The following is a 24,899-nucleotide window of genomic DNA, read 5'->3' on the forward strand; positions in this document are numbered from 1 at the left end:
TGGCAATCTACTGGTATTGTGACTGGTCCCTGGGGGGGGGGGTAGGGGTAAAGTTGGCACTGAATCTGTCGGCCAGTAGATTGGCAATATCTGTTGGCTCTGTATAGGAGGTACCATTGTACAGTAGCTCAGAGCAAATCTGGGTATTGCCATGGAGATTATTTACACAACTGTAGAAGGCCTTGTGGTTTTCTTTACTATCTGCTCCAATTCTGTTTTCATAGTGAGCTTTAAAGGATTTGATGCGAGATCTCAACTTTTTGTTGAGGCTGTGAAGGGAGTTTTTCCAGTCTTGGGACTTCACCTTACTCCACATCAGTTTCCTCCTTCTGTTGTAGAGTTTGTTTATGGCATGGGACCACCAGATTGGCTTCCTTTTTTTGGAGGAGAGCATCTTGGTTCTGTTGGGTATGGAGAGATCCATGCATTTGTGTAAGTGTTTGTATAGTGCATTGATGTATGATTCGGCTGTCATGCAACTGATCTCAATTTGCATGGGTACCATGAAATTAGCCACCTCTGTTTTTAGGAGCCCAAAGTTAGCTTTGGAGAAGTTTTTCATGGTGGTTACCTTTGCGGGAGTGGGGATGATGGGGGGGTGGGAGGGATGTGGATTTCCAAGGTGATTAGTTTGTGGTCAGATCTAACCAGGGAGGAGTTGACTATTGGTGTAGAGCAATGGTCGCCCATGTTAGTAATATCCAGGTCAAGGATGTTGCTACCTCTAGTGGGGATCAGAAAGAGCTGGTTCAGGTCATTGGAATTAATGAATTCCAGGAAATGTTGGGCACGTGTATTAGTACATGAGTAGCTTTCCCAGTTAATGGAGGAGTAGTTGAAGTCACCCACTATTTCTACTATTTTTAGAACATTCTTCACTTATTCTAGTTTTACCTCATGTAATTAGGACCTCAACTTGTATCTCCATGAACATATCCTTTACATATTCTAGAGTTTGAAGGTTGCCTATCTCTTTGCCTTGTTGATAAGGCCCATGAAGGTTCTTCCCATGGCCTTGCAAATGAGACAGGTTCGACTTATGGGGCTATAGTTCCCAGGGTCTATTAATGGCCTCTCTTTGTGAAAGGGGATTACTGTTGCTGTTCTCCATTCTGCTGGAACAAAGCCAGTTCTAAGGTTATGGTTAAAAAAAGCCCTAAGAGGGTCTGCTAGGTCCTATTTTAGATTGCTTAACAAGCATCCTGGAATGTTATCTGGTCCCATCGAGGCCATGTTTTTGGCCTTGGAAAATGCAGACAATACCTGATCTCTAGAGGTACTAGGCAGAAGGCTGGTATCAGGTATGCTTTGGGGTATGGCCAGCAGGGCCAGAAGAGTGAAATTTGCACAAAATCTGTCAGCTAGCAGGTTGGAGATTTCTTCTGGTGCATGAATGTTCCCATCTATTACCAGTTCTGCACAAAGCTGGGTATTCCCTTTTAGGTTTTGGATGTAATTAAAGAATGCCTTATGATTATCCTTAGATAGGGATACTATTTTAGCTTGATACTTAGCTTTAGAGGATTTCATGAGATTTATGATTGCTCAAGCTGAGGAAGGAATTCTTCCTCTGCTGAGTCAGTTCCCTCTTATTCTTAGTCATTAGTTTCCAATTTCTTCCTCTTGTTGTATAACCTGTTTATACTTGATGTCCACCAGGGTAGCTTGATTTTACCTGGTTTTGGTCTGGTCATGTACAGTTTAGTCTATACAGCTGCTTAAGTGTTTGCACAGGGCATCTGAGTATGTCTCTACATATCAGTCATTGTCGACTCTGAGTACTGGGGTATAAAACTTTGTATACCATCGCACAGTTGTCTGAAGTTAGCTTTTCCAAAGTTCTTCAATTTTTTTTTTTGATCCTGTGGGGGGTGTCAGGTCCAATAGCTACTTCGAGTGAGACAGTTTTATGGTCTGACCTTACCAGGGAGGTATCACACAGTGTGGGAGTGCAGTAACACCCCATGCTGGTGAGTATTATGTCTAGGACATTTGAGCCCCTTATACGGGTGCACACTATCTGTTCCAGAGCAAAATCCAGGAACCTCTGGCCAAGCATGTTTGCACTCATATATGTCACCCAGTTGATGGAAAGATAGTTGAAATCAGCCATGACTAAGGTGTTGGGCTGTATGGACAGTGATTCCAGTAAGTCCAGGTAGACAGTGTGCTTTTCTTGATTCATGGTGGGGGACCTATAGCTAGCATGATGAAGTAGTTTTTTTTTGCTTCAAGTTAATAAGACATGGAGCAGTTCAAGAGACTCATAATGTCTGACCAATCACAAGGTGTACTTGGCTTTAATGAAGGTGGATACCCCTCCAAATTTGGTTCTTTCATGCTCATTTTGAGCTCTGAATGTGTGGAAGGCATTGTAGCCATGCACGGCCAGGGTGCTTTCAGAGCCCTTTAATCATGTTTAAGACTGCACAGACATCAGCATCTTCCAAGATGAGGAGTGATTCCAGGGAGTGCTGCTTTGTTTTTAGACTTCTAGCATAAAGCAGCAGAACCTTGTGTTTGCCTCAGGTGGATTTTGTTAGATCAGAAATTTTGTTGTTTTCACATTTCCTAAAAAATGCACTATGGGGCTGGCAAGCACCTCCAGTATCTGAAAGCCTAGAGGAGACAGTTGCAGATCATCTCTGGCAAAGCAGGGTGGCAGACACTGGATCCCCACTGAACTGACAGAAGCTATGCCAATTGTTGAAGTTGATCATTTTTTGTTTATACTGTGGCATCATCCTAAGAGAAGGTAGAATGCTGCTTAGGGCTAGGGTTATACCTGCATTTGACACAAAGTCTGAGAGTTCAGTCATGTCTCTCTCTTCATATAGTCCAGGAAGGTACATCTCAAGCCATTCACCCTAACATAAACCATGACAGAGTGATAACAGTACTTATTGTTGAGTGCCTTGAGTACATGCATGATCTGATGGATCCTGGTACCTGACAGGCAGATGACCATGACCTTGTCCTTGTCCAGCCTGATGAGGGGACAATCTGTGTGTCTCACTATGGAGTCACCTATGATCAGAACATTTGCTTTAGAATTGTTTTGCCTTAGGGGCTGATTTGTTGAGACACATTTGTATGTGTTGTTATGTGTAGTGGTTTCTACTTGCATAACAGTGTGCAAAGTTTGTTTACATTTGGAAGGTCTCTGCACTTTTGGTAGACTTCTATTGAGTCTATGTGGGCCTATGTGCCATTTATTTAATTTGTGTGAGAGATGATAACCTGTTTAGTATCCAGTTTATCACATGACAGAAGTGATTACAATTTCATAGTGAACTTTTATTTATTTATTTTTATTTTACATTTGTTGACCGGGCTAGTCTAACTGGATACATGTCCATTTTCAGTAGAGGCCTGGGGAGAAAAGCTCCACTTTTAAACTAGATAAAACCAAGACAATACAAAAAAAGATACATACAATATATAAAGTAAATAAGAGTTTCTTCATCAACTTAAGTTATACAGAACTAAAAGTATACAGATTTTGAGTACTGGGTTTAATAAGGTAAAATACAGTATTATGACCAAGGGAAAGAGTTAGATCATTCAATATTAGTATAATGCATATCTCACACAGGGTATTTGTTTGCTGTAGGAGTAACTGGTTGTCAGTATACATGAGGTAATTACTACATTGCCTCAGTATTCCCATGTCAATCAGGCTGGCCAGAGAAATGATCACAGAGTCAAAGGAGGTTACTATGCTAATTGCCCTGGGGCCCTTACAAGCCTAGCCAAGAGTTTATCCCCAAAAAAAGAACCCTCAGTCAACACCTGTCACACCTGTCAATGAGATGAGAAACTGTCTATTATAGCAGGTTTTTAATGCATGAGCTATTAGGAAAGGAGTGGGCTTAACTGACCAGTTATTGTGTAAGGACTATCAAGGGTTGTTGAACTGAGATTTGTGGATGATAAGTCTGGCAACACTGCTCATTGTGCAGCTACACTGCCTTTAGTGCAACAGAGAAGCTTGTGAGGGTTCCACTGACAGTTGTTTAGGGAAAACATTGTGTTTCAAGGTGTTTGCATCTATACAGGGTATGAGCAATGAGAGGCTTAAATGCAGGCAAAATTAAACAGTTTTAAGCTAATCTAACAAAGGGAAAGTACACAACGAACCTTCCTTCGGCAATCCCCAACTCAGGCAAAGCTTGAGCTACACTCTTTTGCCACAAGGGTGAAGGGGAGCCTCTCTTAATGTAAAGCGGCTGGTTTCATGCTCAAGTTTAACAAAAACAGACTAGATTCGGCAGGTCTGAATCTAGACTATGCTATCTCGGCTGAAAATACAAATGAAAAAGTGCAGAAATACTGATATCAAAATATTAAAGGCTATGCAGAAGATATTAACATTCACAATTCTGAGTTTATGCAGTGTACACAATAACCTTTACAGAATTATTAGTTTATTCATGGTGTAAAACAAGGAAAAAACATAACATTAGGGTTTTAATAATTTGAAATCCACATTATCCATACATTTACAACATATACCATCAATCTACATATAAGAACAATGAAATTCATCATACATGTGATTGTGTTTTGTTTTAAACACTACTATGTATATAATGAAGTGGTGTCTTTAATTCATTTCAAACTTGTAACTATATCACTGCAAACATAAGTTGATACATTAGGTCATTTGAAAAAAAGTGGTATGTTAAATCATAAATACTATTAAAATATTCTTGAGCCAGTACTGGAATTGCCTATATAATTGGCATATAGAGTTAAGGTATAGCCTATTAGCCCCACTATAAAGTCACTGATTGGTCAGTAGAACCCACATGGGTATCTTGGCCAGCCCATTATCCTCCATTCTTTTAAATGAAATATTAAATTATAAAGCCTTTAGGGGTTCTATCTTGGCCATTTTTATTTCAGGATCAGCAAAGTCTATGCATTCATTGTATTCTTCCAGCAAACAAAATGGACACAAATTGCCTACTTTAATAATTATGAACCACTGCTTACTGCATTTCCCACTGACAAAGAAGTTAGTTCCCTTGAATTTCTGATGAATTGACCATAATCTAGGAATATGTTGCCTTCAGAAATGTTTTCTCAATAAACTACACAGTGAGTTTGCTGCAACCATTTAACTAATTTTGCTAGGGACCCTATTGTTCTGTTTCTTTTGGGGTCTGTGTCTCCTTAAGAGCAGTGTTTACTACTTTTGGTAGTATTCAGCTATAACTTGCTCAGACTCACCCTTAATTCTCACTGTACAATATATTATTTTGCTTTTCCCCATTATTCCTCATAAACTTCTGAACATATATAATTTCAAATAGCTTAATAACTTATTGTTAATATTCTAAACCAATCAAGTTAATATCATAAAACACAGTTATGTTTGCCTCCTTTGCATACTATTCATAGCACTGAAAGTCTGACCCTGCTTCCATCATTTACATGATTTAGCAAATAATAAGGGGAGGGATAGCACTGAACCACCTCTGCTAGAAATACTGCCAATGCCATTAAGAACGAGGAAAAATCTTCAACTTTCTTAGTAATTTCCGAGTATATATTTTTCCAAATAAGCAGAAAAAAAGTATTTTGCTTTTTGAATTACTACTTTATATTTCCTAAGGACACATTCTTCTACAGAAGTGCCCAGCCTAATCTCCAAGTAAGTGAACCAATCTTGTTCCCATGTTCTTCCAGGGGTGACAGCTGGTTTTAATGGTATTGTTTTATGACTTGTTAATGTTATTCTCAGACAGATGACCAAAGAGGGCTAGTTCTTGAAACTTTAATGCAGATTCTGAATCTGTAATCTAGTCATCACCACACAGAGTGTTTGCACTGTCTGCACCCCACCTCATATCCTTGAAGAAGTGCCTTCCTCAGTCTCTCAGTCAGGAGGTCAATATAATACACAAATGCTTCTAATACTCTCAGTCCTAACTTACACACATTCTCTTCTGTAATGATCTCAACATCATCATAAATTATTCCTGGAGACCCCCTACTTTCAATATAGTAAGTTGATAGACTCTGTCAACTCTATGAAATGCTTCTTCTTCATCAAAGCTCATTAACATCAATTTACATTTATGAAGATGCACATCTTCTAGAGTCTGTCCATTTCAGCGTTCAGTGTTAATAAAATATGCATGCAGAGCCTAATTAAAATGTCATTTAAAAATATACAACTATTTAAGTCAGGGTCATGCACCTTAGCATTAAACTAATAATCGGGCAGCCCTTTAAATAAATATAAACTTTTGATTTTCTAATATAAATCGGCACGGTATTTCACAGTCCAGCAACCTTGTAATGGAAAAACATGTTTTGAATAGATGTTTCAACTGGGGTAGTAAAGTTCAAAAAAATGACACGGATATATGAAACTTGAATTATGTCACTGATAAAACAGAACGAAAAAAAGATGAAAAAACACTTCTTTTAAATCCACAGAAACCTCACTGCTTCACCGAATTGGCAAGATGTTGAACTAAAGTGTAACAAAAAGACTGTTACACACTGATGTTTAGCAGTTCAAAGTTAAGTAGGACTAAATCTGTTTATATCCCAGGCATATACATTCCTATAACTCTTCCAAATGATGCAAAGTAACTTGAACACAACTCACAACAGTCTGTGTGGGGAGACCATAACAAGCATAAAAAAGTACCTTAGAATGTTTGTAAAAGCTGATGAAATGTTGTAGAGCAAATGCCTGGTTGCTCAGGAAGTCCTGACTATCCATTTAGCTTGTGGTAAAGAAAACCCAATCCAATACTTGGTAGTTAGAAAAACACAAGAAGCTTCCCTTTGTAAACTCAATAGTTCCAAACTTGCAGGAAGCAAATGAAGCACTAGAAGCACTAGCACAATTGCTATGTAAACAAACTCAGAAGTTCTAAACTCATGCACTGTTATACACTGATGTTTAGAAGTTCAAAAGTAAAGTAGGACTAAATCTGTTTATATCCCAGGCATATACATTCCTGTAACTCTTCCAAATGATGCAAAGTAACTTGAACACAACTCACAACAGTCTGTGTGGGGAGACCACAACAACCATAAAAAAGTACCTTAGAATGTTTGTAAAAGCTGATGAAATGTTGTAGAGCAAATGCCTGGTTGCTCAGGAAGTCCTGACTATCCGTTTAGCTTGTGGTAGAGAAAACCCAATCCAATACTTTGTAGTTAGAAAAACACAAGAAGCTTCCCTTGGCAAACTCAATAGTTCCAGACTTGCAGGAAGCAAATGAAGCACTAGCACAATTGCTGTGTAAACAAACTCAGAAGTTCCAAACTCATAGGAAGCAAAAAGGCGCTGTAGACTGAAAATAAATCCTTTATTACAACGATAGCATTCCTTAAGCACTAGTTGAGCTTTCATCTGCACCATCGCAGACTTCATCAGAACTAGTGCAAAACATTTAATTAACTCATTTAAAAACAGTTTTTGGCCAAAACTTAGTTACTCAATTTAAAGAAACAGTACTCCATTTGTAACATAACTAATATTGGACCTATATAAAAAACATATAAATCTTGGTGATTTATGTATATACATACCAAAAGTAAATACAAATGTATATATAATTATAAATATTGATTTTAAAAGTCACTAAAATAATTATTCATATGGTATTGTGATTGAAATACTAAAACATGAATTAAATTCACTATGTACTTACATTTCATCAAATATTGCAGCCATAAAAATATTATGTATCAAGAATTAAAAATGGCTTTATACTTATAAAATCGTTAATACCTGGATTCCTGGTGGAATCAGTTAAAATCTGCCACTTACTTTCTTTACAGGCCAGTCTTGTTTTCCAATCCCCTCCAAAAGGAATTTCCTTCACCTCATCTATTATCATAAAGGAGAATGTGTGTCCCTCACCATATTCCTTGATGTGTCTGTATAGGGCATTTTTACTATCCATTTTCCTAATTTTATAATAATGCTCATAGATACGTTTCTTTAACTCTCTTTCTGTTTTGCCTATATAATAGGCTGGACATTTTTTGCACAGAGCTAAATATACTATGTGCTTGGTGCTGCAATTTCCACCTATGCTCCTAATTTTACTGTGATTAATGTCATTCAAAACAATATCACTGTTGGTGTTTATATGTGTACATTGTTTGCATCTTCCGCACTTTCTGGTGAAAACCTTGTCTTTATTATTGTTTCTGCCTTTCCCTAACTTGGAATGTTCCAGTAATCTTTTATGTTGGGACCAGTTTTGTATACTATCTTGGGTTCCTCACCCAGTATATTTTTGTTGACATCTGATACTGTGATAATGTCCCAATATTTCTTTATAATGTCCTTAATCTTGGTGCTGTGAGGGGTATAGGTCAGAACACACACTCTACCCATATTTGCTTTCTGCAAGTTAGCGTTCATCTCTTTATCAAGACCTAGCAGTGGTTTGTATTTTATTCCCCATTGGGATTTAACAAATTCAATGGTGTCACTAATCATGTTGCTGGGATATCCTCTCCTTTCAAATAAATCTGCTAACAGATCCATTTCTCCTTCCATGAATTCTCTAGTTGATGACATTCTGGCACATCTAATGCACTGTCCCTTCATAATATTTTTGAAAATGTGTGGTGGATGTTCACTACCAAAAATAGATAATCATTAGAGAATGTGCTTTTCTATGTATCTTGGATGTAAAACCTTCCTCATTGGAACCTATGAACACATCCAAATATGAAATACCTGAGTTATTTGTTTCATAGGTAAATTTCAAAAAATTGGTAGTTTCGTTGATGTATTCAATAAATTGTGGTATTGTCTCGTTGGGTCCCTTCCACAGAATGAATATATCGTCCAGAAATCTTACATAGAAGGTGATGTAGCTGGAGAATGCACAGTTGGTAATGAATTCATTCTCCCAATCAGACATAACCAAGTTTGCAAATATGGGGGCACAAGATGCGCCCATAGCAACTCCCTTGCTTTGTCTGAAAAATTCACCCCCAAAAGTAAGATAATTGTGATCCAACACTAGGCCCATCATATCCATGATTAGATTTATTTTATCCCAGGTCAATGTAGAAAACTTTCTAAGACTCCTGGCAAATCTCTCTAGTCCCTCGTCCTTAGGAATACATGAAAATAAGTCACATACATCAATGGTGATGAATGTACATTGTTCTGTCCATTTGTCAGGACTGAGTTTACTCAAGAAATCCCATGAGTCTTTGATGATGAATGGTACATGTGTATAAATATGTTTCGTCCATCTATCGATTGTTACTCCTATGTTGTATGTTTTTGACTTTGAACCTGAGATGATGGGTCTGAAGGGTGGTTTGGTCAGAGACTTGTGAATTTTCGGTATTCCTATTATGCAAGCCATCACTGGATGATCAACTTTTAGAAACCTATATACTTCTTCTGTGATGCGGTTATCAATAAAGTATTCTTCCAAAGCTATGTCAATTCTTCTAAAACCTTGGTTAATTTGATTAATTGAAACCTGTTGGTAATTCCCAGAATGGTATAAAATATGGTATATCTCAGTGATATAATCTTTTTGGGGATAAATAACTGCCCCTCCCCCCTTGTCGGGTTTCATTATTCTTACGTCTTTTTTATACATATATTCATTCAGTACCGCTCTTTCTTCTTTGGAGATGTTATCTTTTGTTAATTCCTGTTTTTTCCGATATTCTCTTGTGATTTCATGGTTGAGTAGATACAGTTCTTTACATATCATTTGTTCAAATACATTCACTTGTGAATTGTACTGAGGTATAAATGTACTTTTTCTTTTTAATTCAGTGGGTATATATGTGGCCTCATCATCCTTTCCTTTTTCAAATAGTAGAGCCAGGTTAAGTCTACGACTATATAATTTGATTTCTTTGATATGATCTACTAGATTGAATTTCTGTGTAGGGATGAATTTGGTTCCTTTGCATAAAAGGGAACATAATTCTTCATGAATAGGAACATCTGTGTAGTTGTACACGTTGAAGCCTTTATAGTGCGTGATACTAGGTTTTTCTTTTTCTAATTCTGATGTATCTACCTCCTGTATGTCTATTTTCACAGTTTCATCATGTCCATCATTTGAATTTTCATTGTTGATGTTGAGGGGAGATGGGACCATGTCAATTTCTAGATGGAACTAAAATGGCAGGAGGAGAGACAGTAAAACCTCCAACTGTCGTTCTAAACTGACAAACTCTGGATTTTACTTGTATTTTCTGCTGCTCTGGTAATTTGTTTTTCCATAATTTTGATGGTGTCTTCCTCCCTGAAAATTTTCCTGTCTGTCCACCTGTCTTCTCCCTCTTACATGTGTATATCCTTCATCTAATCTTTCTTTCCTATCTTGTGGCCAAACATATACCTTACAAGTTCTATATAGCTCCATATCACACTCTAATTTTTTGTTTTTCCTTCGGAAAATATTTTCCGCTGTGGTTTCTGCCATTTGGAATTGTTTGTGGTATAAATCATACCACTGTTCAAATGCAGGGTTACGCAAAATAAATTCATTAACATGCTCTACTTCATCAATGAGTACATTCAACTTATCTTCGTAACACTTCAATAACAAATTCATATAACAAATGCCAAAATCATCAAACAAACTGTTGAAAGCTGAAATTGTACTCTCATTGTATTCTAGGCCCATAGGTAGTTTGAAAAACCTAATCCCTTTGGGAACTACCTTCAAATTAATGCATTGCTTCAAATAAGCTTTATCAACTTTAATATTCTGTATTTGTATTAAAATGTTTCCCATTTTGTATATACTACTTTTGATGGATTCATTTTGATCATCATCCCCATATTTTTTGTTAATAACATTATCATGATGTTGAAACATTTCATTAGAGTGTGATGGATCAAAAGCATAATCATTTTTGAGAAACTTATTAAACGTGGAATAATTATATTTACATGTTTTCCTTGTGTAACTCTCTTGTTTCTTACAGTATTTTCATTGTGTAACAAGTTAGAATTACTAGGTATAGTACATTGAGTTTTAGTATTTGGCATGCATGCCATAGCAGAATAGGTTTTTGGGGTGCATGTTTCGCTTGGCCCTCTATAGTCCATTTCAGCTCTACTGTGAAAAAGCTGAAATCGAAGGTAAAGCACTTTTCAGGTACCGGTAGGTCATCAACACCCCTTGGGTTCATATCTATATTGCCCGTTCTGTGTGATGACCCTGTTTGATTTAAACACCCCTGTCCATTGGGTATTTCAACATTGGTATCCACTGTCAATATCAAGTCATTCTCGCTGTTATCCTGAATCCTGGGTATGTCCTTGTGGGAAGATGTTCGTTCATGTTTACCGTTAATATGTGTAGATTTAACAATTGAAGTGACTAATTCCGTGAGCTTGCTGACATCTTGGTGTAATCTGGCTACTTCAGCCCTTAAAAGTAGAATTTCTTCACCATCCAATACAGCCGACGCCCCAACCACTGCTTCCGCCATCACTGTAAGGCAACTAATAAGGTTGTGCAAGAACAAACAACTGATAAAATATAATCAGATCCTGCAGATAGACTAGTGGTGGACCGTAGCTGGGATAGCTACTAAAGTTAAAAAATGACACGGATATATGAAACTTGAATTATGTCACTGATAAAACAGAACGAAAAAAAGATGAAAAAACACTTCTTTTAAATCCACAGAAACCTCACTGCTTCGCCGAATTGGCAAGATGTTGAACTAAAGTGTAACAAAAAGACTGTTACACACTGATGTTTAGCAGTTCAAAGTTAAGTAGGACTAAATCTGTTTATATCCCAGGCATATACATTCCTATAACTCTTCCAAATGATGCAAAGTAACTTGAACACAACTCACAACAGTCTGTGTGGGGAGACCATAACAAGCATAAAAAAGTACCTTAGAATGTTTGTAAAAGCTGATGAAATGTTGTAGAGCAAATGCCTGGTTGCTCAGGAAGTCCTGACTATCCGTTTAGCTTGTGGTAAAGAAAACCCAATCCAATACTTGGTAGTTAGAAAAACACAAGAAGCTTCCCTTTGTAAACTCAATAGTTCCAAACTTGCAGGAAGCAAATGAAGCACTAGAAGCACTAGCACAATTGCTATGTAAACAAACTCAGAAGTTATAAACTCATGCACTGTTATACACTGATGTTTAGAAGTTCAAAAGTAAAGTAGGACTAAATCTGTTTATATCCCAGGCATATACATTCCTGTAACTCTTCCAAATGATGCAAAGTAACTTGAACACAACTCACAACAGTCTGTGTGGGAGACCACAACAACCATAAAAAAGTACCTTAGAATGTTTGTAAAAGCTGATGAAATGTTGTAGAGCAAATGCCTGGTTGCTCAGGAAGTCCTGACTATCCGTTTAGCTTGTGGTAGAGAAAACCCAATCCAATACTTTGTAGTTAGAAAAACACAAGAAGCTTCCCTTGGCAAACTCAATAGTTCCAGACTTGCAGGAAGCAAATGAAGCACTAGCACAATTGCTGTGTAAACAAACTCAGAAGTTCCAAACTCATAGGAAGCAAAAGGCGCTGTAGACTGAAAATAAATCCTTTATTACAACGATAGCATTCCTTAAGCACTAGTTGAGCGCTTTCATCTGCACCATCGCAGACTTCATCAGAACTAGTGCAAAACATTTAATTAACTCATTTAAAAACAGTTTTGGCCAAAACTTAGTTACTCAATTTAAAGAAACAGTACTCCATTTGTAACATAACTAATATTGGACCTATATAAAAACATATAAATCTTGGTGATTTATGTATATACATACCAAAAGTAAATACAAATGTATATATAATTATAAATATTGATTTTAAAAGTCACTAAAAATAATTATTCATATGGTATTGTGATTGAAATACTAAAACATGAATTAAATTCACTATGTACTTACATTTCATCAAATATTGCAGCCATAAAAATATTATGTATCAAGAATTAAAAATGGTTTTATACTTATAAAATCGTTAATACCTGGATTCCTGGTGGAATCAGTTAAAATCTGCCACTTACTTTCTTTACAGGCCAGTCTTGTTTTCCAATCCTCCAAAAGGAATTTCCTTCACCTCATCTATTATCATAAAGGAGAATGTGTGTCCCTCACCATATTCCTTGATGTGTCTGTATAGGGCATTTTTACTATCCATTTTCCTAATTTTATAATAATGCTCATAGATACGTTTCTTTAACTCTCTTTCTGTTTTGCCTATATAATAGGCTGGACATTTTTTGCACAGAGCTAAATATACTATGTGCTTGGTGCTGCAATTTCCACCTATGCTCCTAATTTTACTGTGATTAATGTCATTCAAAACAATATCACTGTTGGTGTTTATATGTGTACATTGTTTGCATCTTCCGCACTTTCTGGTGAAAACCTTGTCTTTATTATTGTTTCTGCCTTTCCCTAACTTGGAATGTTCCAGTAATCTTTTATGTTGGGACCAGTTTTGTATACTATCTTGGGTTCCTCACCCAGTATATTTTTGTTGACATCTGATACTGTGATAATGTCCCAATATTTCTTTATAATGTCCTTAATCTTGGTGCTGTGAGGGGTATAGGTCAGAACACACACTCTACCCATATTTGCTTTCTGCAAGTTAGCGTTCATCTCTTTATCAAGACCTAGCAGTGGTTTGTATTTTATTCCCCATTGGGATTTAACAAATTCAATGGTGTCACTAATCATGCTGCTGGGATATCCTCTCCTTTCAAATAAATCTGCTAACAGATCCATTTCTCCTTCCATGAATTCTCTAGTTGATGACATTCTGGCACATCTAATGCACTGTCCCTTCATAATATTTTTGAAAATGTGTGGTGGATGTTCACTACCAAAAATAGATAATCATTAGAGAATGTGCTTATTCTATGTATCTTGGATGTAAAACCTTCCTCATTGGAACCTATGAACACATCCAAATATGAAATACCTGAGTTATTTGTTTCATAGGTAAATTTCAAAAATTGGTAGTTTCGTTGATGTATTCAATAAATTGTGGTATTGTCTCGTTGGGTCCCTTCCACAGAATGAATATATCGTCCAGAAATCTTACATAGAAGGTGATGTAGCTGGAGAATGCACAGTTGGTAATGAATTCATTATCCCAATCAGACATAACCAAGTTTGCAAATATGGGGCACAAGATGCCCATAGCAACTCCCTTGCTTTGTCTGAAAAATTCACCCCCGAAAGTAAGATAATTGTGATCCAACACTAGGCCCATCATATCCATGATTAGATTTATTTTATCCCAGGTCAATGTAGAAAACTTTCTAAGACTCCTGGCAAATCTCTAGTCCCTCGTCCTTAGGAATACATGAAAATAAGTCACATACATCAATGGTGATGAATGTACATTGTTCTGTCCATTTGTCAGGACTGAGTTTACTCAAGAAATCCCATGAGTCTTTGATGATGAATGGTACATGTGTATAAATATGTTTCGTCCATCTATCGATTGTTACTCCTATGTTGTATGTTTTTGACTTTGAACCTGAGATGATGGGTCTGAAGGGTGGTTTGGTCAGAGACTTGTGAATTTTCGGTATTCCTATTATGCAAGCCATCACTGGATGATCAACTTTTAGAAACCTATATACTTCTTCTGTGATGCGGTTATCAATAAAGTATTCTTCCAAAGCTATGTCAATTCTTCTAAAACCTTGGTTAATTTGATTAATTGAAACCTGTTGGTAATTCCCAGAATGGTATAAAATATGGTATATCTCAGTGATATAATCTTTTTGGGGATAAATAACTGCCCCTCCCCCCTTGTCGGGTTTCATTATTCTTACGTCTTTTTTATACATATATTCATTCAGTACCGCTCTTTCTTCTTTGGAGATGTTATCTTTTGTTAATTCCTGTTTTTTCCGATATTCTCTTGTGATTTCATGGTTGAGTAGATACAGTTCTTTACATATCATTTGTTCAAATACATTCACTTGTGAATTGTACTGAGGTATAAATGTACTTTTTCTTTTTAATTCAGTGGGTATATATGTGGCCTCATCATCCTTTCCTTTTTCAAATAGTAGAGCCAGGTTAAGTCTACGACTATGTATATGCCTGGGATATAAACAGATTTAGTCCTACTTAACTTTGAACTGCTAAACATCAGTGTGTAACAGTCTTTTTGTTACACTTTAGTTCAACATCTTGCCAATTCGGCGAGGCAGTGAGGTTTCTGTGGATTTAAAAGAAGTGTTTTTTCATCTTTTTTTTCGTTCTGTTTTATCAGTGACATAATTCAAGTTTCATATATCCGTGTCATTTTTTTGAACTTTAGTAGCTATCCCAGCTACGGTCCACCACTAGTCTATCTGCAGGATCTGATTATATTTTATCAGTTGTTTGTTCTTGCACAACCTTATCAACTGGGGTAGTGTCACAAGTATTTTTTTTTTTCGGTGGGTACATTATGCTGAGTAAAATTAATACCCACTGTGGAAGACAGGATATCATTTCTAAAATGTTTAAATATCACCTTGCATGAGCCTATACACTGGTAGTCATTCAAGTCTTTCCTTATAGTTGCGATTTTTAACTGAGGAAAATATGACAGGTAAATGTTTTCTGAACCCTTTCTAGTTTCCTTATCCAAGACAATTTGAACAAACATTAGGACCTACAATATTCTAATATTTGTCTAATGATGAATTTCAGTAAAGGCATTGATACTGTTTCATCTCATCTAGAGGTACCATAAAGAATATTCTTAATTGTGCTTTTTTTTACTATACATTTTAAATGTTCTCAGAACTGAGGTCTGAGTCTCCCAAATCCTCCAGAGCCCTGATGCAATTAACTGTAGTCAAAATGGAGTTATTCAATATACATGGATAACCAAACCTATTGTTAGCAAAGTGTAAGACTATGCACTTGTTAGTACTAAATCTCATTCCCTTCTTTTCAAACCAGTGAAATAATATGTCAAGAAAACCCCTGCCGTGCACCTTCATCAGTAATGGTGGCCACTACACCCCCAAATTTGGTGTCCTCAATGAATTGACTAATACACTCTTTTGTTGGGTGTGTAGTCTAGTGATAAATATCTCAAACAGCAAGGGAAGAAAACAAGACCCTTGTAGAACATCTACACCTATATACTAGTCATATCTAGAATATAATTTATTATCCTGACTTCATAGCAACTTTCCTTCTGACAACCGGCCACCCATCTTTTAAGAGTTAATAATCATTTGTTTCATGACACTTATTATTTCATCATGATGCACTATACTAAAGGCCTTTACAAAGTCAGAACACACACACACACACACACACACACACACACACACACACACACACACACACACACACACACACACACACACACACACACACACACACACACACACACACACACACACACACACACACACACACACACACACACACACAAACCTTCTGCAACACCTAGATCTAACATTCATAATGTTTGAATAGAAACTAATTAAATTATTTAGACATAAGCACTCTATGGAAAAGCCATGCTGATAGATATCTAACCCTAGTTTAGTCTAGGGAATATTAAATGACAGATAAACACTTCACCACTATGCCTGTTAAATTGACAGATCAATAATTATCAGCAGAACAACTAGAATTGCCCTGATGGATATGGATTAGAATTGCCCATTTCCCTTCTCTGGGAACAAAAGAGGACTTCAATGTCCTGTCCTTTAAAATAAGTCAATTAAACAGCAGATCAGGTCTTCAGTTATGTTACTAAGAAAGTATCCTTTTAGTGCCAGATCAAGCTGCTGAATTTGACTTAATAGACTATAAGGCCCATGCAATGTCATCTACTGAAAACACAAGACACAGACATCTTACACACTTATCACACACTTGGCCTTCCTGTTATTTGTACCTAACAGGCTGTCAGACTACCATCTCAAGGTGCATATTCACCACCTTCTCTGGTTCCTTAATACAGTCATCAAGTTGAATGCTAATGTTAGTAGTATCATCCTACCAATAATTTCTCATGTGTTTAAATGTGCCTTATTATTGTTTCTAGAGTGCTCAGCTAAGTTTAGTTCATAAAATAACTTAATCCATGAAACTTTTTTAAGTATGATAATAAATTCTGTTCACAGCACTCGGGAATTCCTTACAAATCCCCTGTAGTGTTTTCTTCTTAGCTCTAAAATGCAATAGGCTTTTTCACCAGGATAAGGGTAAATTTTTCCTCTGTTCTTTTGCAAAATGAAATGGAAAAAAATAAATAAGTTCATTAATAAAAATTATATAAAATCTCTCATGTACTTTCAATACTACTGCTTCATTAATATTCCTCAGTGATTTTTAGTTCATGATTATTGGCAGTAAAATCAGCACTCAGGTTTAGTCTCTCTGTTTTATAACTTTTTAAATCATAAGTGACCCCCAGATGCTCACAGGTCCATAATTCTGGTTCTATAACATAGCTTTGAATATGTAATTTGTCATTTAACCAAATCATATCAATGATCCCACCTTCCTAGTTGTAGCCTGTAGATCAGTGTGTGTGAGTGTGTGTGTGTGTGTGTGTGTGTGTGTGTGTGTGTGCATATATATATATATATATATATATATATATATATATATATATATATATCTTTAAGAAGCTATCAAAGGGCTTGCACAAATATATAAATACTGAGAAAATGCAAGTCTGATTGCCATTTTGTAGTAAGCTGTTGAGATGTAAGCATGTATGTATGTAAGGTATGTCTGTTAACCAGTTTGTTTATATTTTAAGAAGTTTCTATCCATCTTAATGTGTTTTTATGTATTAAAGCATCTAAACGAAATACCCCACCTGCTTGTCATCTATGTCAGAGAGGGACGAGCGACATGATGTCAGAAGCAGCATGTCTAAAACACCTGAAGTCAGGATGGAATTCAAATTCTTCAGTTCGAGATCAAGAAGCATTTAGTGGAAACTGGAGGAATATACAGGAGTGAATCATCCCTACTACATACATACTTTGCAAAACAGGTAAAAAATGAAGTTCAGTTAAAACTTGCTCAGCATGATTTCTTATTCATAAAATATGAAAGGAGGCACACAGAATCCTCTAAACGATATCCAAATAAACCAGTATGTTTGATACAGATAAAAATATTTGAATTACTATGAAAAGTGTTTGAAATGAAGTCCAAAATGCATGAGATGAATAAAATAGATGAAACGACTGCATTGTCGATATGCACATATTTTTCTTAATTAAAGATTTTCAAGTTATCAGAAGTGTATAAAGTGTTTGCATGTTTGTGCAGTATTGCAATAAAGATATTTCACAGAATACAGCCATTTTAGAGCATTTTTCACAAAGTACAGTATTTCAAAGAGATTATTGTGCATCTGAATGTTATTACAAGCTCACAGAACAGTTTGTTCATATATAATTACAAGGGCTATATTTTCATTGTGTTTGTACATACTTTGTGGGCATGACAGATGGATTTTGAAAACCCAGTGCACTTGTTTTTGACAGTAATAATGTTGAGAACTGGAGAGTGTTTGAGGGAGAACATGACATTTTCATACAGGCTGCATTTTCTGATAAAGATGACCATACAAAGGCATTTATTCGGCTTAATTTAGCTGGGTCAGAAGCCACAGAAAGGGAACGCTCATTTGTATATGCACCTGCTATCTATGCCAGAGAGGGAGAAAACCATAATATTGTTGTACTGGCTGAGTCAAGGACAGAACCTGAGTGCTTAAAATGTAAATTTAGAGAAACGTAATCCACAAGCAAATGTTACAATGGAAAGGCACTTATTTTATACAAGGGATCAACAGCCTGGTGAAACTTTTGCAGCATATATAACTGACTTGAGAAATAAGGCTAAAACATGTAGATTTAGTGATTTAAGGGATGAGTCGATAAAAGACAGACTTGTGTGTGGTATTGAAGATGATGCTGTGAGATAGATTTTGCTTCTTGACAGTGATTTCACTTTGAATAAGGCCATTGCGATTTGTGAGATATATGAGCTCACAGAAAAGCACACAAATATGCTTAGAAATGAGAATAGCTCTAGAAGGCACAGTGATAAACTTCATGTTGATAATATGCAGCACGTAGTTAAACAAAACAGACCCAAGCACGTGACAGCAACTGTAGCGCCTGTAGCACTTAATGGTAATTACCAGAACTTTCCAGCACATTCAGAGTTCACACAATTTCAGTGAAGCATAAGAGTGAGTCAGCAAACTCAAACAATGGACCCCACACAGTTCCATTACCAACTGTTGTAATTGTGGTGCAAATCATGAATCTAAAAGGGAAAAATGTTTAACTTTTGGTCAGTAATGCCACAAATGCAATAAATGGAATTATTTCAAAAGGTTTTGTAAATCAAAAAGCCCACATTCTTTTATTAAAAGGGAACATTTTAAAAAAATGAGTTGATCAATCAGAGAGCTGCAGCCCTACTCTTTATGCTGATGGTGTGTCAGTGCTTCATGAAAAAGTCAATACAGTCGATTTAAGAGCAAAGAATGAAGTATTTTGTACTGTTCGTATAAACAGAAAACCCACAGAACTCAAAGCTGACGCAGGTTCCAAGTGCAATGTTATGTCAGCAGAAGCATTTGCTAGAGTATGTCATGGCGAAAGGCTTGATTTAGCAAGGTGTGTGAAGCTTGATGCCTACGGTGGTGAAGAAATTCAAGCTGAAGGCTCAATAGTGCTTTCATGTTACTCTGCTTGGAGAAGCTACTACTTGTTATTTTATGTGGTCAAGAGGCATGTGCAGTCATTATTAGGACTCACAGACAGTTTGAAAATGGGACTGATTTCATTTAGTAAGGAAGTCCACCATCTTAGCTTGAAAGACCACTACTCTAATTTTGCCAAGTACATTTTTTTACCTATGCTGATCTTTTTGAAGGCAAACTAGGGAAACTTCCAGTTGTGTACTCCATAAAGTTAAACCCAGATGTCAGTCCAGTTATCAGGCCAGCAGAAAAAGTTCCAGTTGCCATGCAGGACAGTCAAAGCAGACCTAGATAAAATGATGTGACAAGGTGTGATTTGTCCAGTAGATGAACCAACCCAATGGGTATCATCCGTGGTAGTAGCTCATAAGAAAAGCTCAGATGACATCAGAATATGTACTGACTCATGAGATTTGAACAAAGCACTAAAAAGACCTTATCATCCAATGTGCACAGTCAAATAAGTTGCATCCTCGATGCCAAATACCACTGCTCTTCTCTCTTATCTGCAAAGAGTTCATTTTGGCAGATTCAGCTTGACAAGAAATAGTTATTGAACACTATGTTCAGTACTCTGGAAGGTACAGATTTTTGAGAATGCCACTTGGGATAAATTCTGCAAGTGAAGTCTTTCAACGTGCAATGGAGAAACCTTTTTCTGGGTATCCTTGTGCTATTATAGTAGACATACTAGTAGGAGGTAATGGTGAAGCTGAGCATGACAGAAACCTCAGAAAAGTTCTGGAAAGGGCATGTCAAGTGAATCTTAAGCTCAATCCACAGAAATGAAAATTCAGGCTACAAGAAGTTACTTATGTTGGTCATTTATTTACCAGTTCAGGATTATGACCAGACCCTTCTAAATAAACAGCCATTCCCGAGATGCCAGCTCCAGACAATGTTTTCTTGGCATGGCTATCTATCTAGGCAAATTCATTACAGACTTGAGTTAAATATTAGCACCACTCAGAGAGCTGACATGTAAAGATGCATCGTGATCTTGGTTAGAGCAACACCAAAGAGCATTTGATGTCTTAAAATGCAAAATTGCTAGTCCACCAACTCTCAAATACGATGATGTTCACAAGCCAGTTACTTTTTCATGTGATGCTTCAAAATTTGGTCTTGGTGCAATCATTCTTCAAGAGGATAAACCTGTTGCCTCTGCATTGAGAACTCTTACCCAAATTGAAATGCAATATGCCCACATCAAGAAAAAGCTTTTGGCAATTGTATTTGCATGTTTGAAGTTCCACAATTATGTTTATGGTAGACCTGTCCAGATTGAAACAGACCACCAGCCTCTAGTCACTATCTTGACAAAGCCAAAGCATTCAGCTCCAGCCAGACTGTACGTATGATGGTGAGATTGCAAAAGTATAATTTCAGTCTTGTCTACAAGAAAGGCAAACTATTTTGTCTTGCTGATACATTATCCAGATCACCCAGAAACAACACAGAACAGCACGAGAATAAGAATCTTGATTTTGAAGTCATGGAAGTAAGACATTTTTCTTCCACATGTCTTGATGAGCTGAGAGATCACACAGCCACAGATCCAGTTTTACAAAGGATCAACCACTTTATCAATCAAGGATGCCCACCAAAGCAATCTACTTTACCTGAAGAAGTGCAACCTTATTTTCCTTACAGAGATGAGATTTTTGTCTGACAACGGTATCCTTATGAAAGGTCCAAAAGTAATTATTCCAAAGTCCTTGCAACAACAGTACATTATTATTTTGCATTGTGGTCACCCAGGAACTAACTCTACCAAAAAATGGGTGAGCGAACTGGTATTTTGGTCTCCTATGTCACAAGACATTGAGAGAGGACTTTCATTTTTCCATGTGCAGTAGTACAAAGCCATATCAACAGAAGGAACCACTTCAGATTAACCAGACTCCTGAACTTCCTTGGTCGACAGTAGCCACCGACATCTTTGAGTGGAATGATCAGCATTATTTGGTGATAGTAGACTCTTACTCCAATTGGTTCAAGACTGAGCTACTTCCCAACCTAGCTTCCAGTACTGTCATAATTAAGATGAAGCGTTGCTTTGCAGTACATTATAGTCTGCATGATAAAACCAGCAAACGGCTCAATCCATTATGAAAAGGAGAAGTGTAAGGATGCAAATGTCCAGAGGTTATGATTGGATTGGTGTCATGAAGAATATTTGTCCAGAGCTGAGATCATACATTGTGGAATCACAAGGAGCAGAGTTTAGGCATAATTGGAAGCATTTGAGACCAGTGCCCGAGCGTATGTCACTACACATAGGCTGTGAGAAAGACTCTTTATCTCAAACTGAGTTGTCCTGTGTTCTAATTCCTGAGGAAGTTCCAGAGAATATCCCATTCCTGTGACAAATGCCTTAGTTCCTGATATGAGTTGTTCATCAGTGAGTGTCCCTATTGCTAGATTCAGTCCAGAATGTTATGTTACGAGATTTGGTCATGTCTCCAAACTATGCAGCAGATACAAGGCAACTTGGACATGAACATTGTGTTTGGTTTCTAATGACTATAGTAATGCATGTCTAACTCTAATATTGTTTTCACAAAGTGCAATCTTTTAAAGAGGGAGGATGTAGATCAATGTGTGTTTATATCTTTAAGAAGCTATACAAGGACTTGCACAAGTGTATAAATACTGCGCAAGTGCAAGTCTATCATTTTGTAGTAAGCTGTTGAGATGTAAGCATGTATATATGTAAGGTCTATCTGTTAAGCAGTTCATTTATATTTTAAGATGCTGCTATCCATCCTGATGTGTTTCTATGTATTAAAGCATCTAAACGAAATACGCGGCCTGCTTGTTATCTATGTTCGAGAGGGATAAGCGACACAGCCTTTATTATTTGAGTATAATTATACTGTATGGTATCCTCTAATATATTCTTTATCAACACTGATTTTGAAGAAGGCACACTACAATGCACACCCAGAGCATTTATGTCACCAGCTACTGTGCCAAAGTTATTGTTATAATAGCTCTGGATACATAACCTAGCTTATGACCATTTCAGTTTTTAAATGGGGAGGTCTGTAGAAAAGTGTTGCGTCCTATTTTTCTTTATTAAATTAAACACTGACCACTATTAGTTCACCGTCCTCCCATGTCAATATATTGTTTGCAGTGAATACTATTGCAAGAAACAGAGAAACATCCCCATTTTTGCTATAACTTCTTTACTCTCAATGCACCTTGCAAACTGTTAATGTTAAGGGTCTTGTATTTACTAAAGTGAGTTTACATAATTAGTAAGATATTATAGCCTTCATCAGCTATAATAGGCTATAGGTCATTCAGTTTATAGTTCAGACTTCCAGAATTGGTCATGAAACATTTCAATGTGTTCTTCTAAACTAAAAATTCTCTTGCTTAACTTTACTCCAGGTTAATAAATATTTCACCATTACAGTAATTCTAGAACCAACAAACCTACTCCCATGGTGACTTATTTATAAGCTATCTCTGCAGAAGTATGCAGTTTTAAACTCCAGTTCTTCCCATAATACAGTGAACTTCAGTTTGTTATTAATTCATTCTCGGTTACTATCATTGGTCATCATTCTAGCCAATGTCTTCAATATTACATGGAACTGAGATGATATCACAAAACTCGTGTTTAAACTCAGTCTGTGTATTTAGAGAAATTAGATCTTTTTAACCTCATTGAGGAACGTATCCTTCCTAGTCATTCGCATTTCATTATTGCCAGCAACCATAATCACTGTGCCATACTTTTTTGATTTTCCAACAAAGGTTTAATTACATTCCCTGTGTTTGACATTCTGCAACCCATCAAACAAATCAGTTATAATGTCATGCTGAATTCTGGGGAGCATGTTTCTTAGTCCTCTTAGAACAGAGCCTGCTGTAATCAAAATCTGATTAGAATATTTAGGATTTAAAGTCAATGGTGGGCATTCACCCATAGTTACATCAGCTGTTTCCTATAGATTTACCTCAGTTCCAGATTATCGCCAAGTATTTATATGTATTTAACTCCATAGTATTTTTATTATCAAATGAATAACTGCTGATTATCAATTTGGGAACATTTTTCATATCAACAATGTTTATTCCAGGCAAACCTTAAGGGGAACACGTTTCTTTGATGACTAAGGTATGTATACCATTTGTTGTAAAACTATTTTACTTTTTAACAATTTTTTTAACATTACCAAGGGGATGAAGGAGCAGTCATTATAGTTTCTGGGCTACTAACTAATAGTTCCAGTACAATATAATTTGTACTTAACAAGCTATGACAATCAACACTGTGAGTATAATTTGTGATTGCTTAGTATTCCCTAATTTATACCCTACAGCAATTGGCGGGTTATAGTATTTAAGCTATTCTTCTAACTGAATGCTGACTTCACAAGTCATATATAGAACACTAGCAATTGTTTGAATTTCAGTACTTTTGTATAAATATTTATTTTATTTATTTATTTGTTTATTTTCCATTTGTTCACTGGGATAGTCCAACTGGATCGATGTCCATTTTCAGCGGAGGCCTGGGGAGATAAGCTCCAATGAATGCAATTACATTAAATGACTGATGAGACATAGTTACACATATAGTAGTTCTAACATATACAAAGGTAAACATGAAAAGACAGGATTACAGGATAAAAGTTACCCCTGAATGTAATCAGGAGAAATTTAACAGTAGCTAGTTAAATGGAAAAATCATCACCATATTGAACATTTAGCCAGGCTTGTAGCAGTGGCATAGCCAATTTAATGCCAGATGTTGTTTGATTTTAGCTTTAAATTGGCCTAGGGAGGAGAGCAAAGTAATATCGGCTGGAAGTACATTCCAGGCACTACCTGTTGAGTTTGCGAGGAGGGCATTCCCAGCTGCATTGTTAATTTTAATAATATTAGGGGAAAGATGATTTTTAAGAGGAATCCCTAAATGTTTGAGAAACAGAATTGACAATAATAGTATCCTGTTATTGTCTATATTTATCATGTTTTTATTTATATGTTTTGCCTTACAGTATCCTTACTATATGTTCTACATATAGAACATCATGTGAAAAATACCCTACTATGTCTTCTAGGCAAAAATTCATAAATTTAGTCCATAACTATTAAAAGTAATCAAAGAGAATATTGAGGGATGGATTCCAAAAGCTAGATGAGG

Source organism: Protopterus annectens, chromosome 1.part2, assembly GCF_019279795.1.
Source record: "Protopterus annectens isolate FY-2018-M chromosome 1.part2, PAN1.0, whole genome shotgun sequence".
In the NCBI taxonomy this organism is placed as follows: Eukaryota; Metazoa; Chordata; order Ceratodontiformes; family Protopteridae; genus Protopterus; species Protopterus annectens.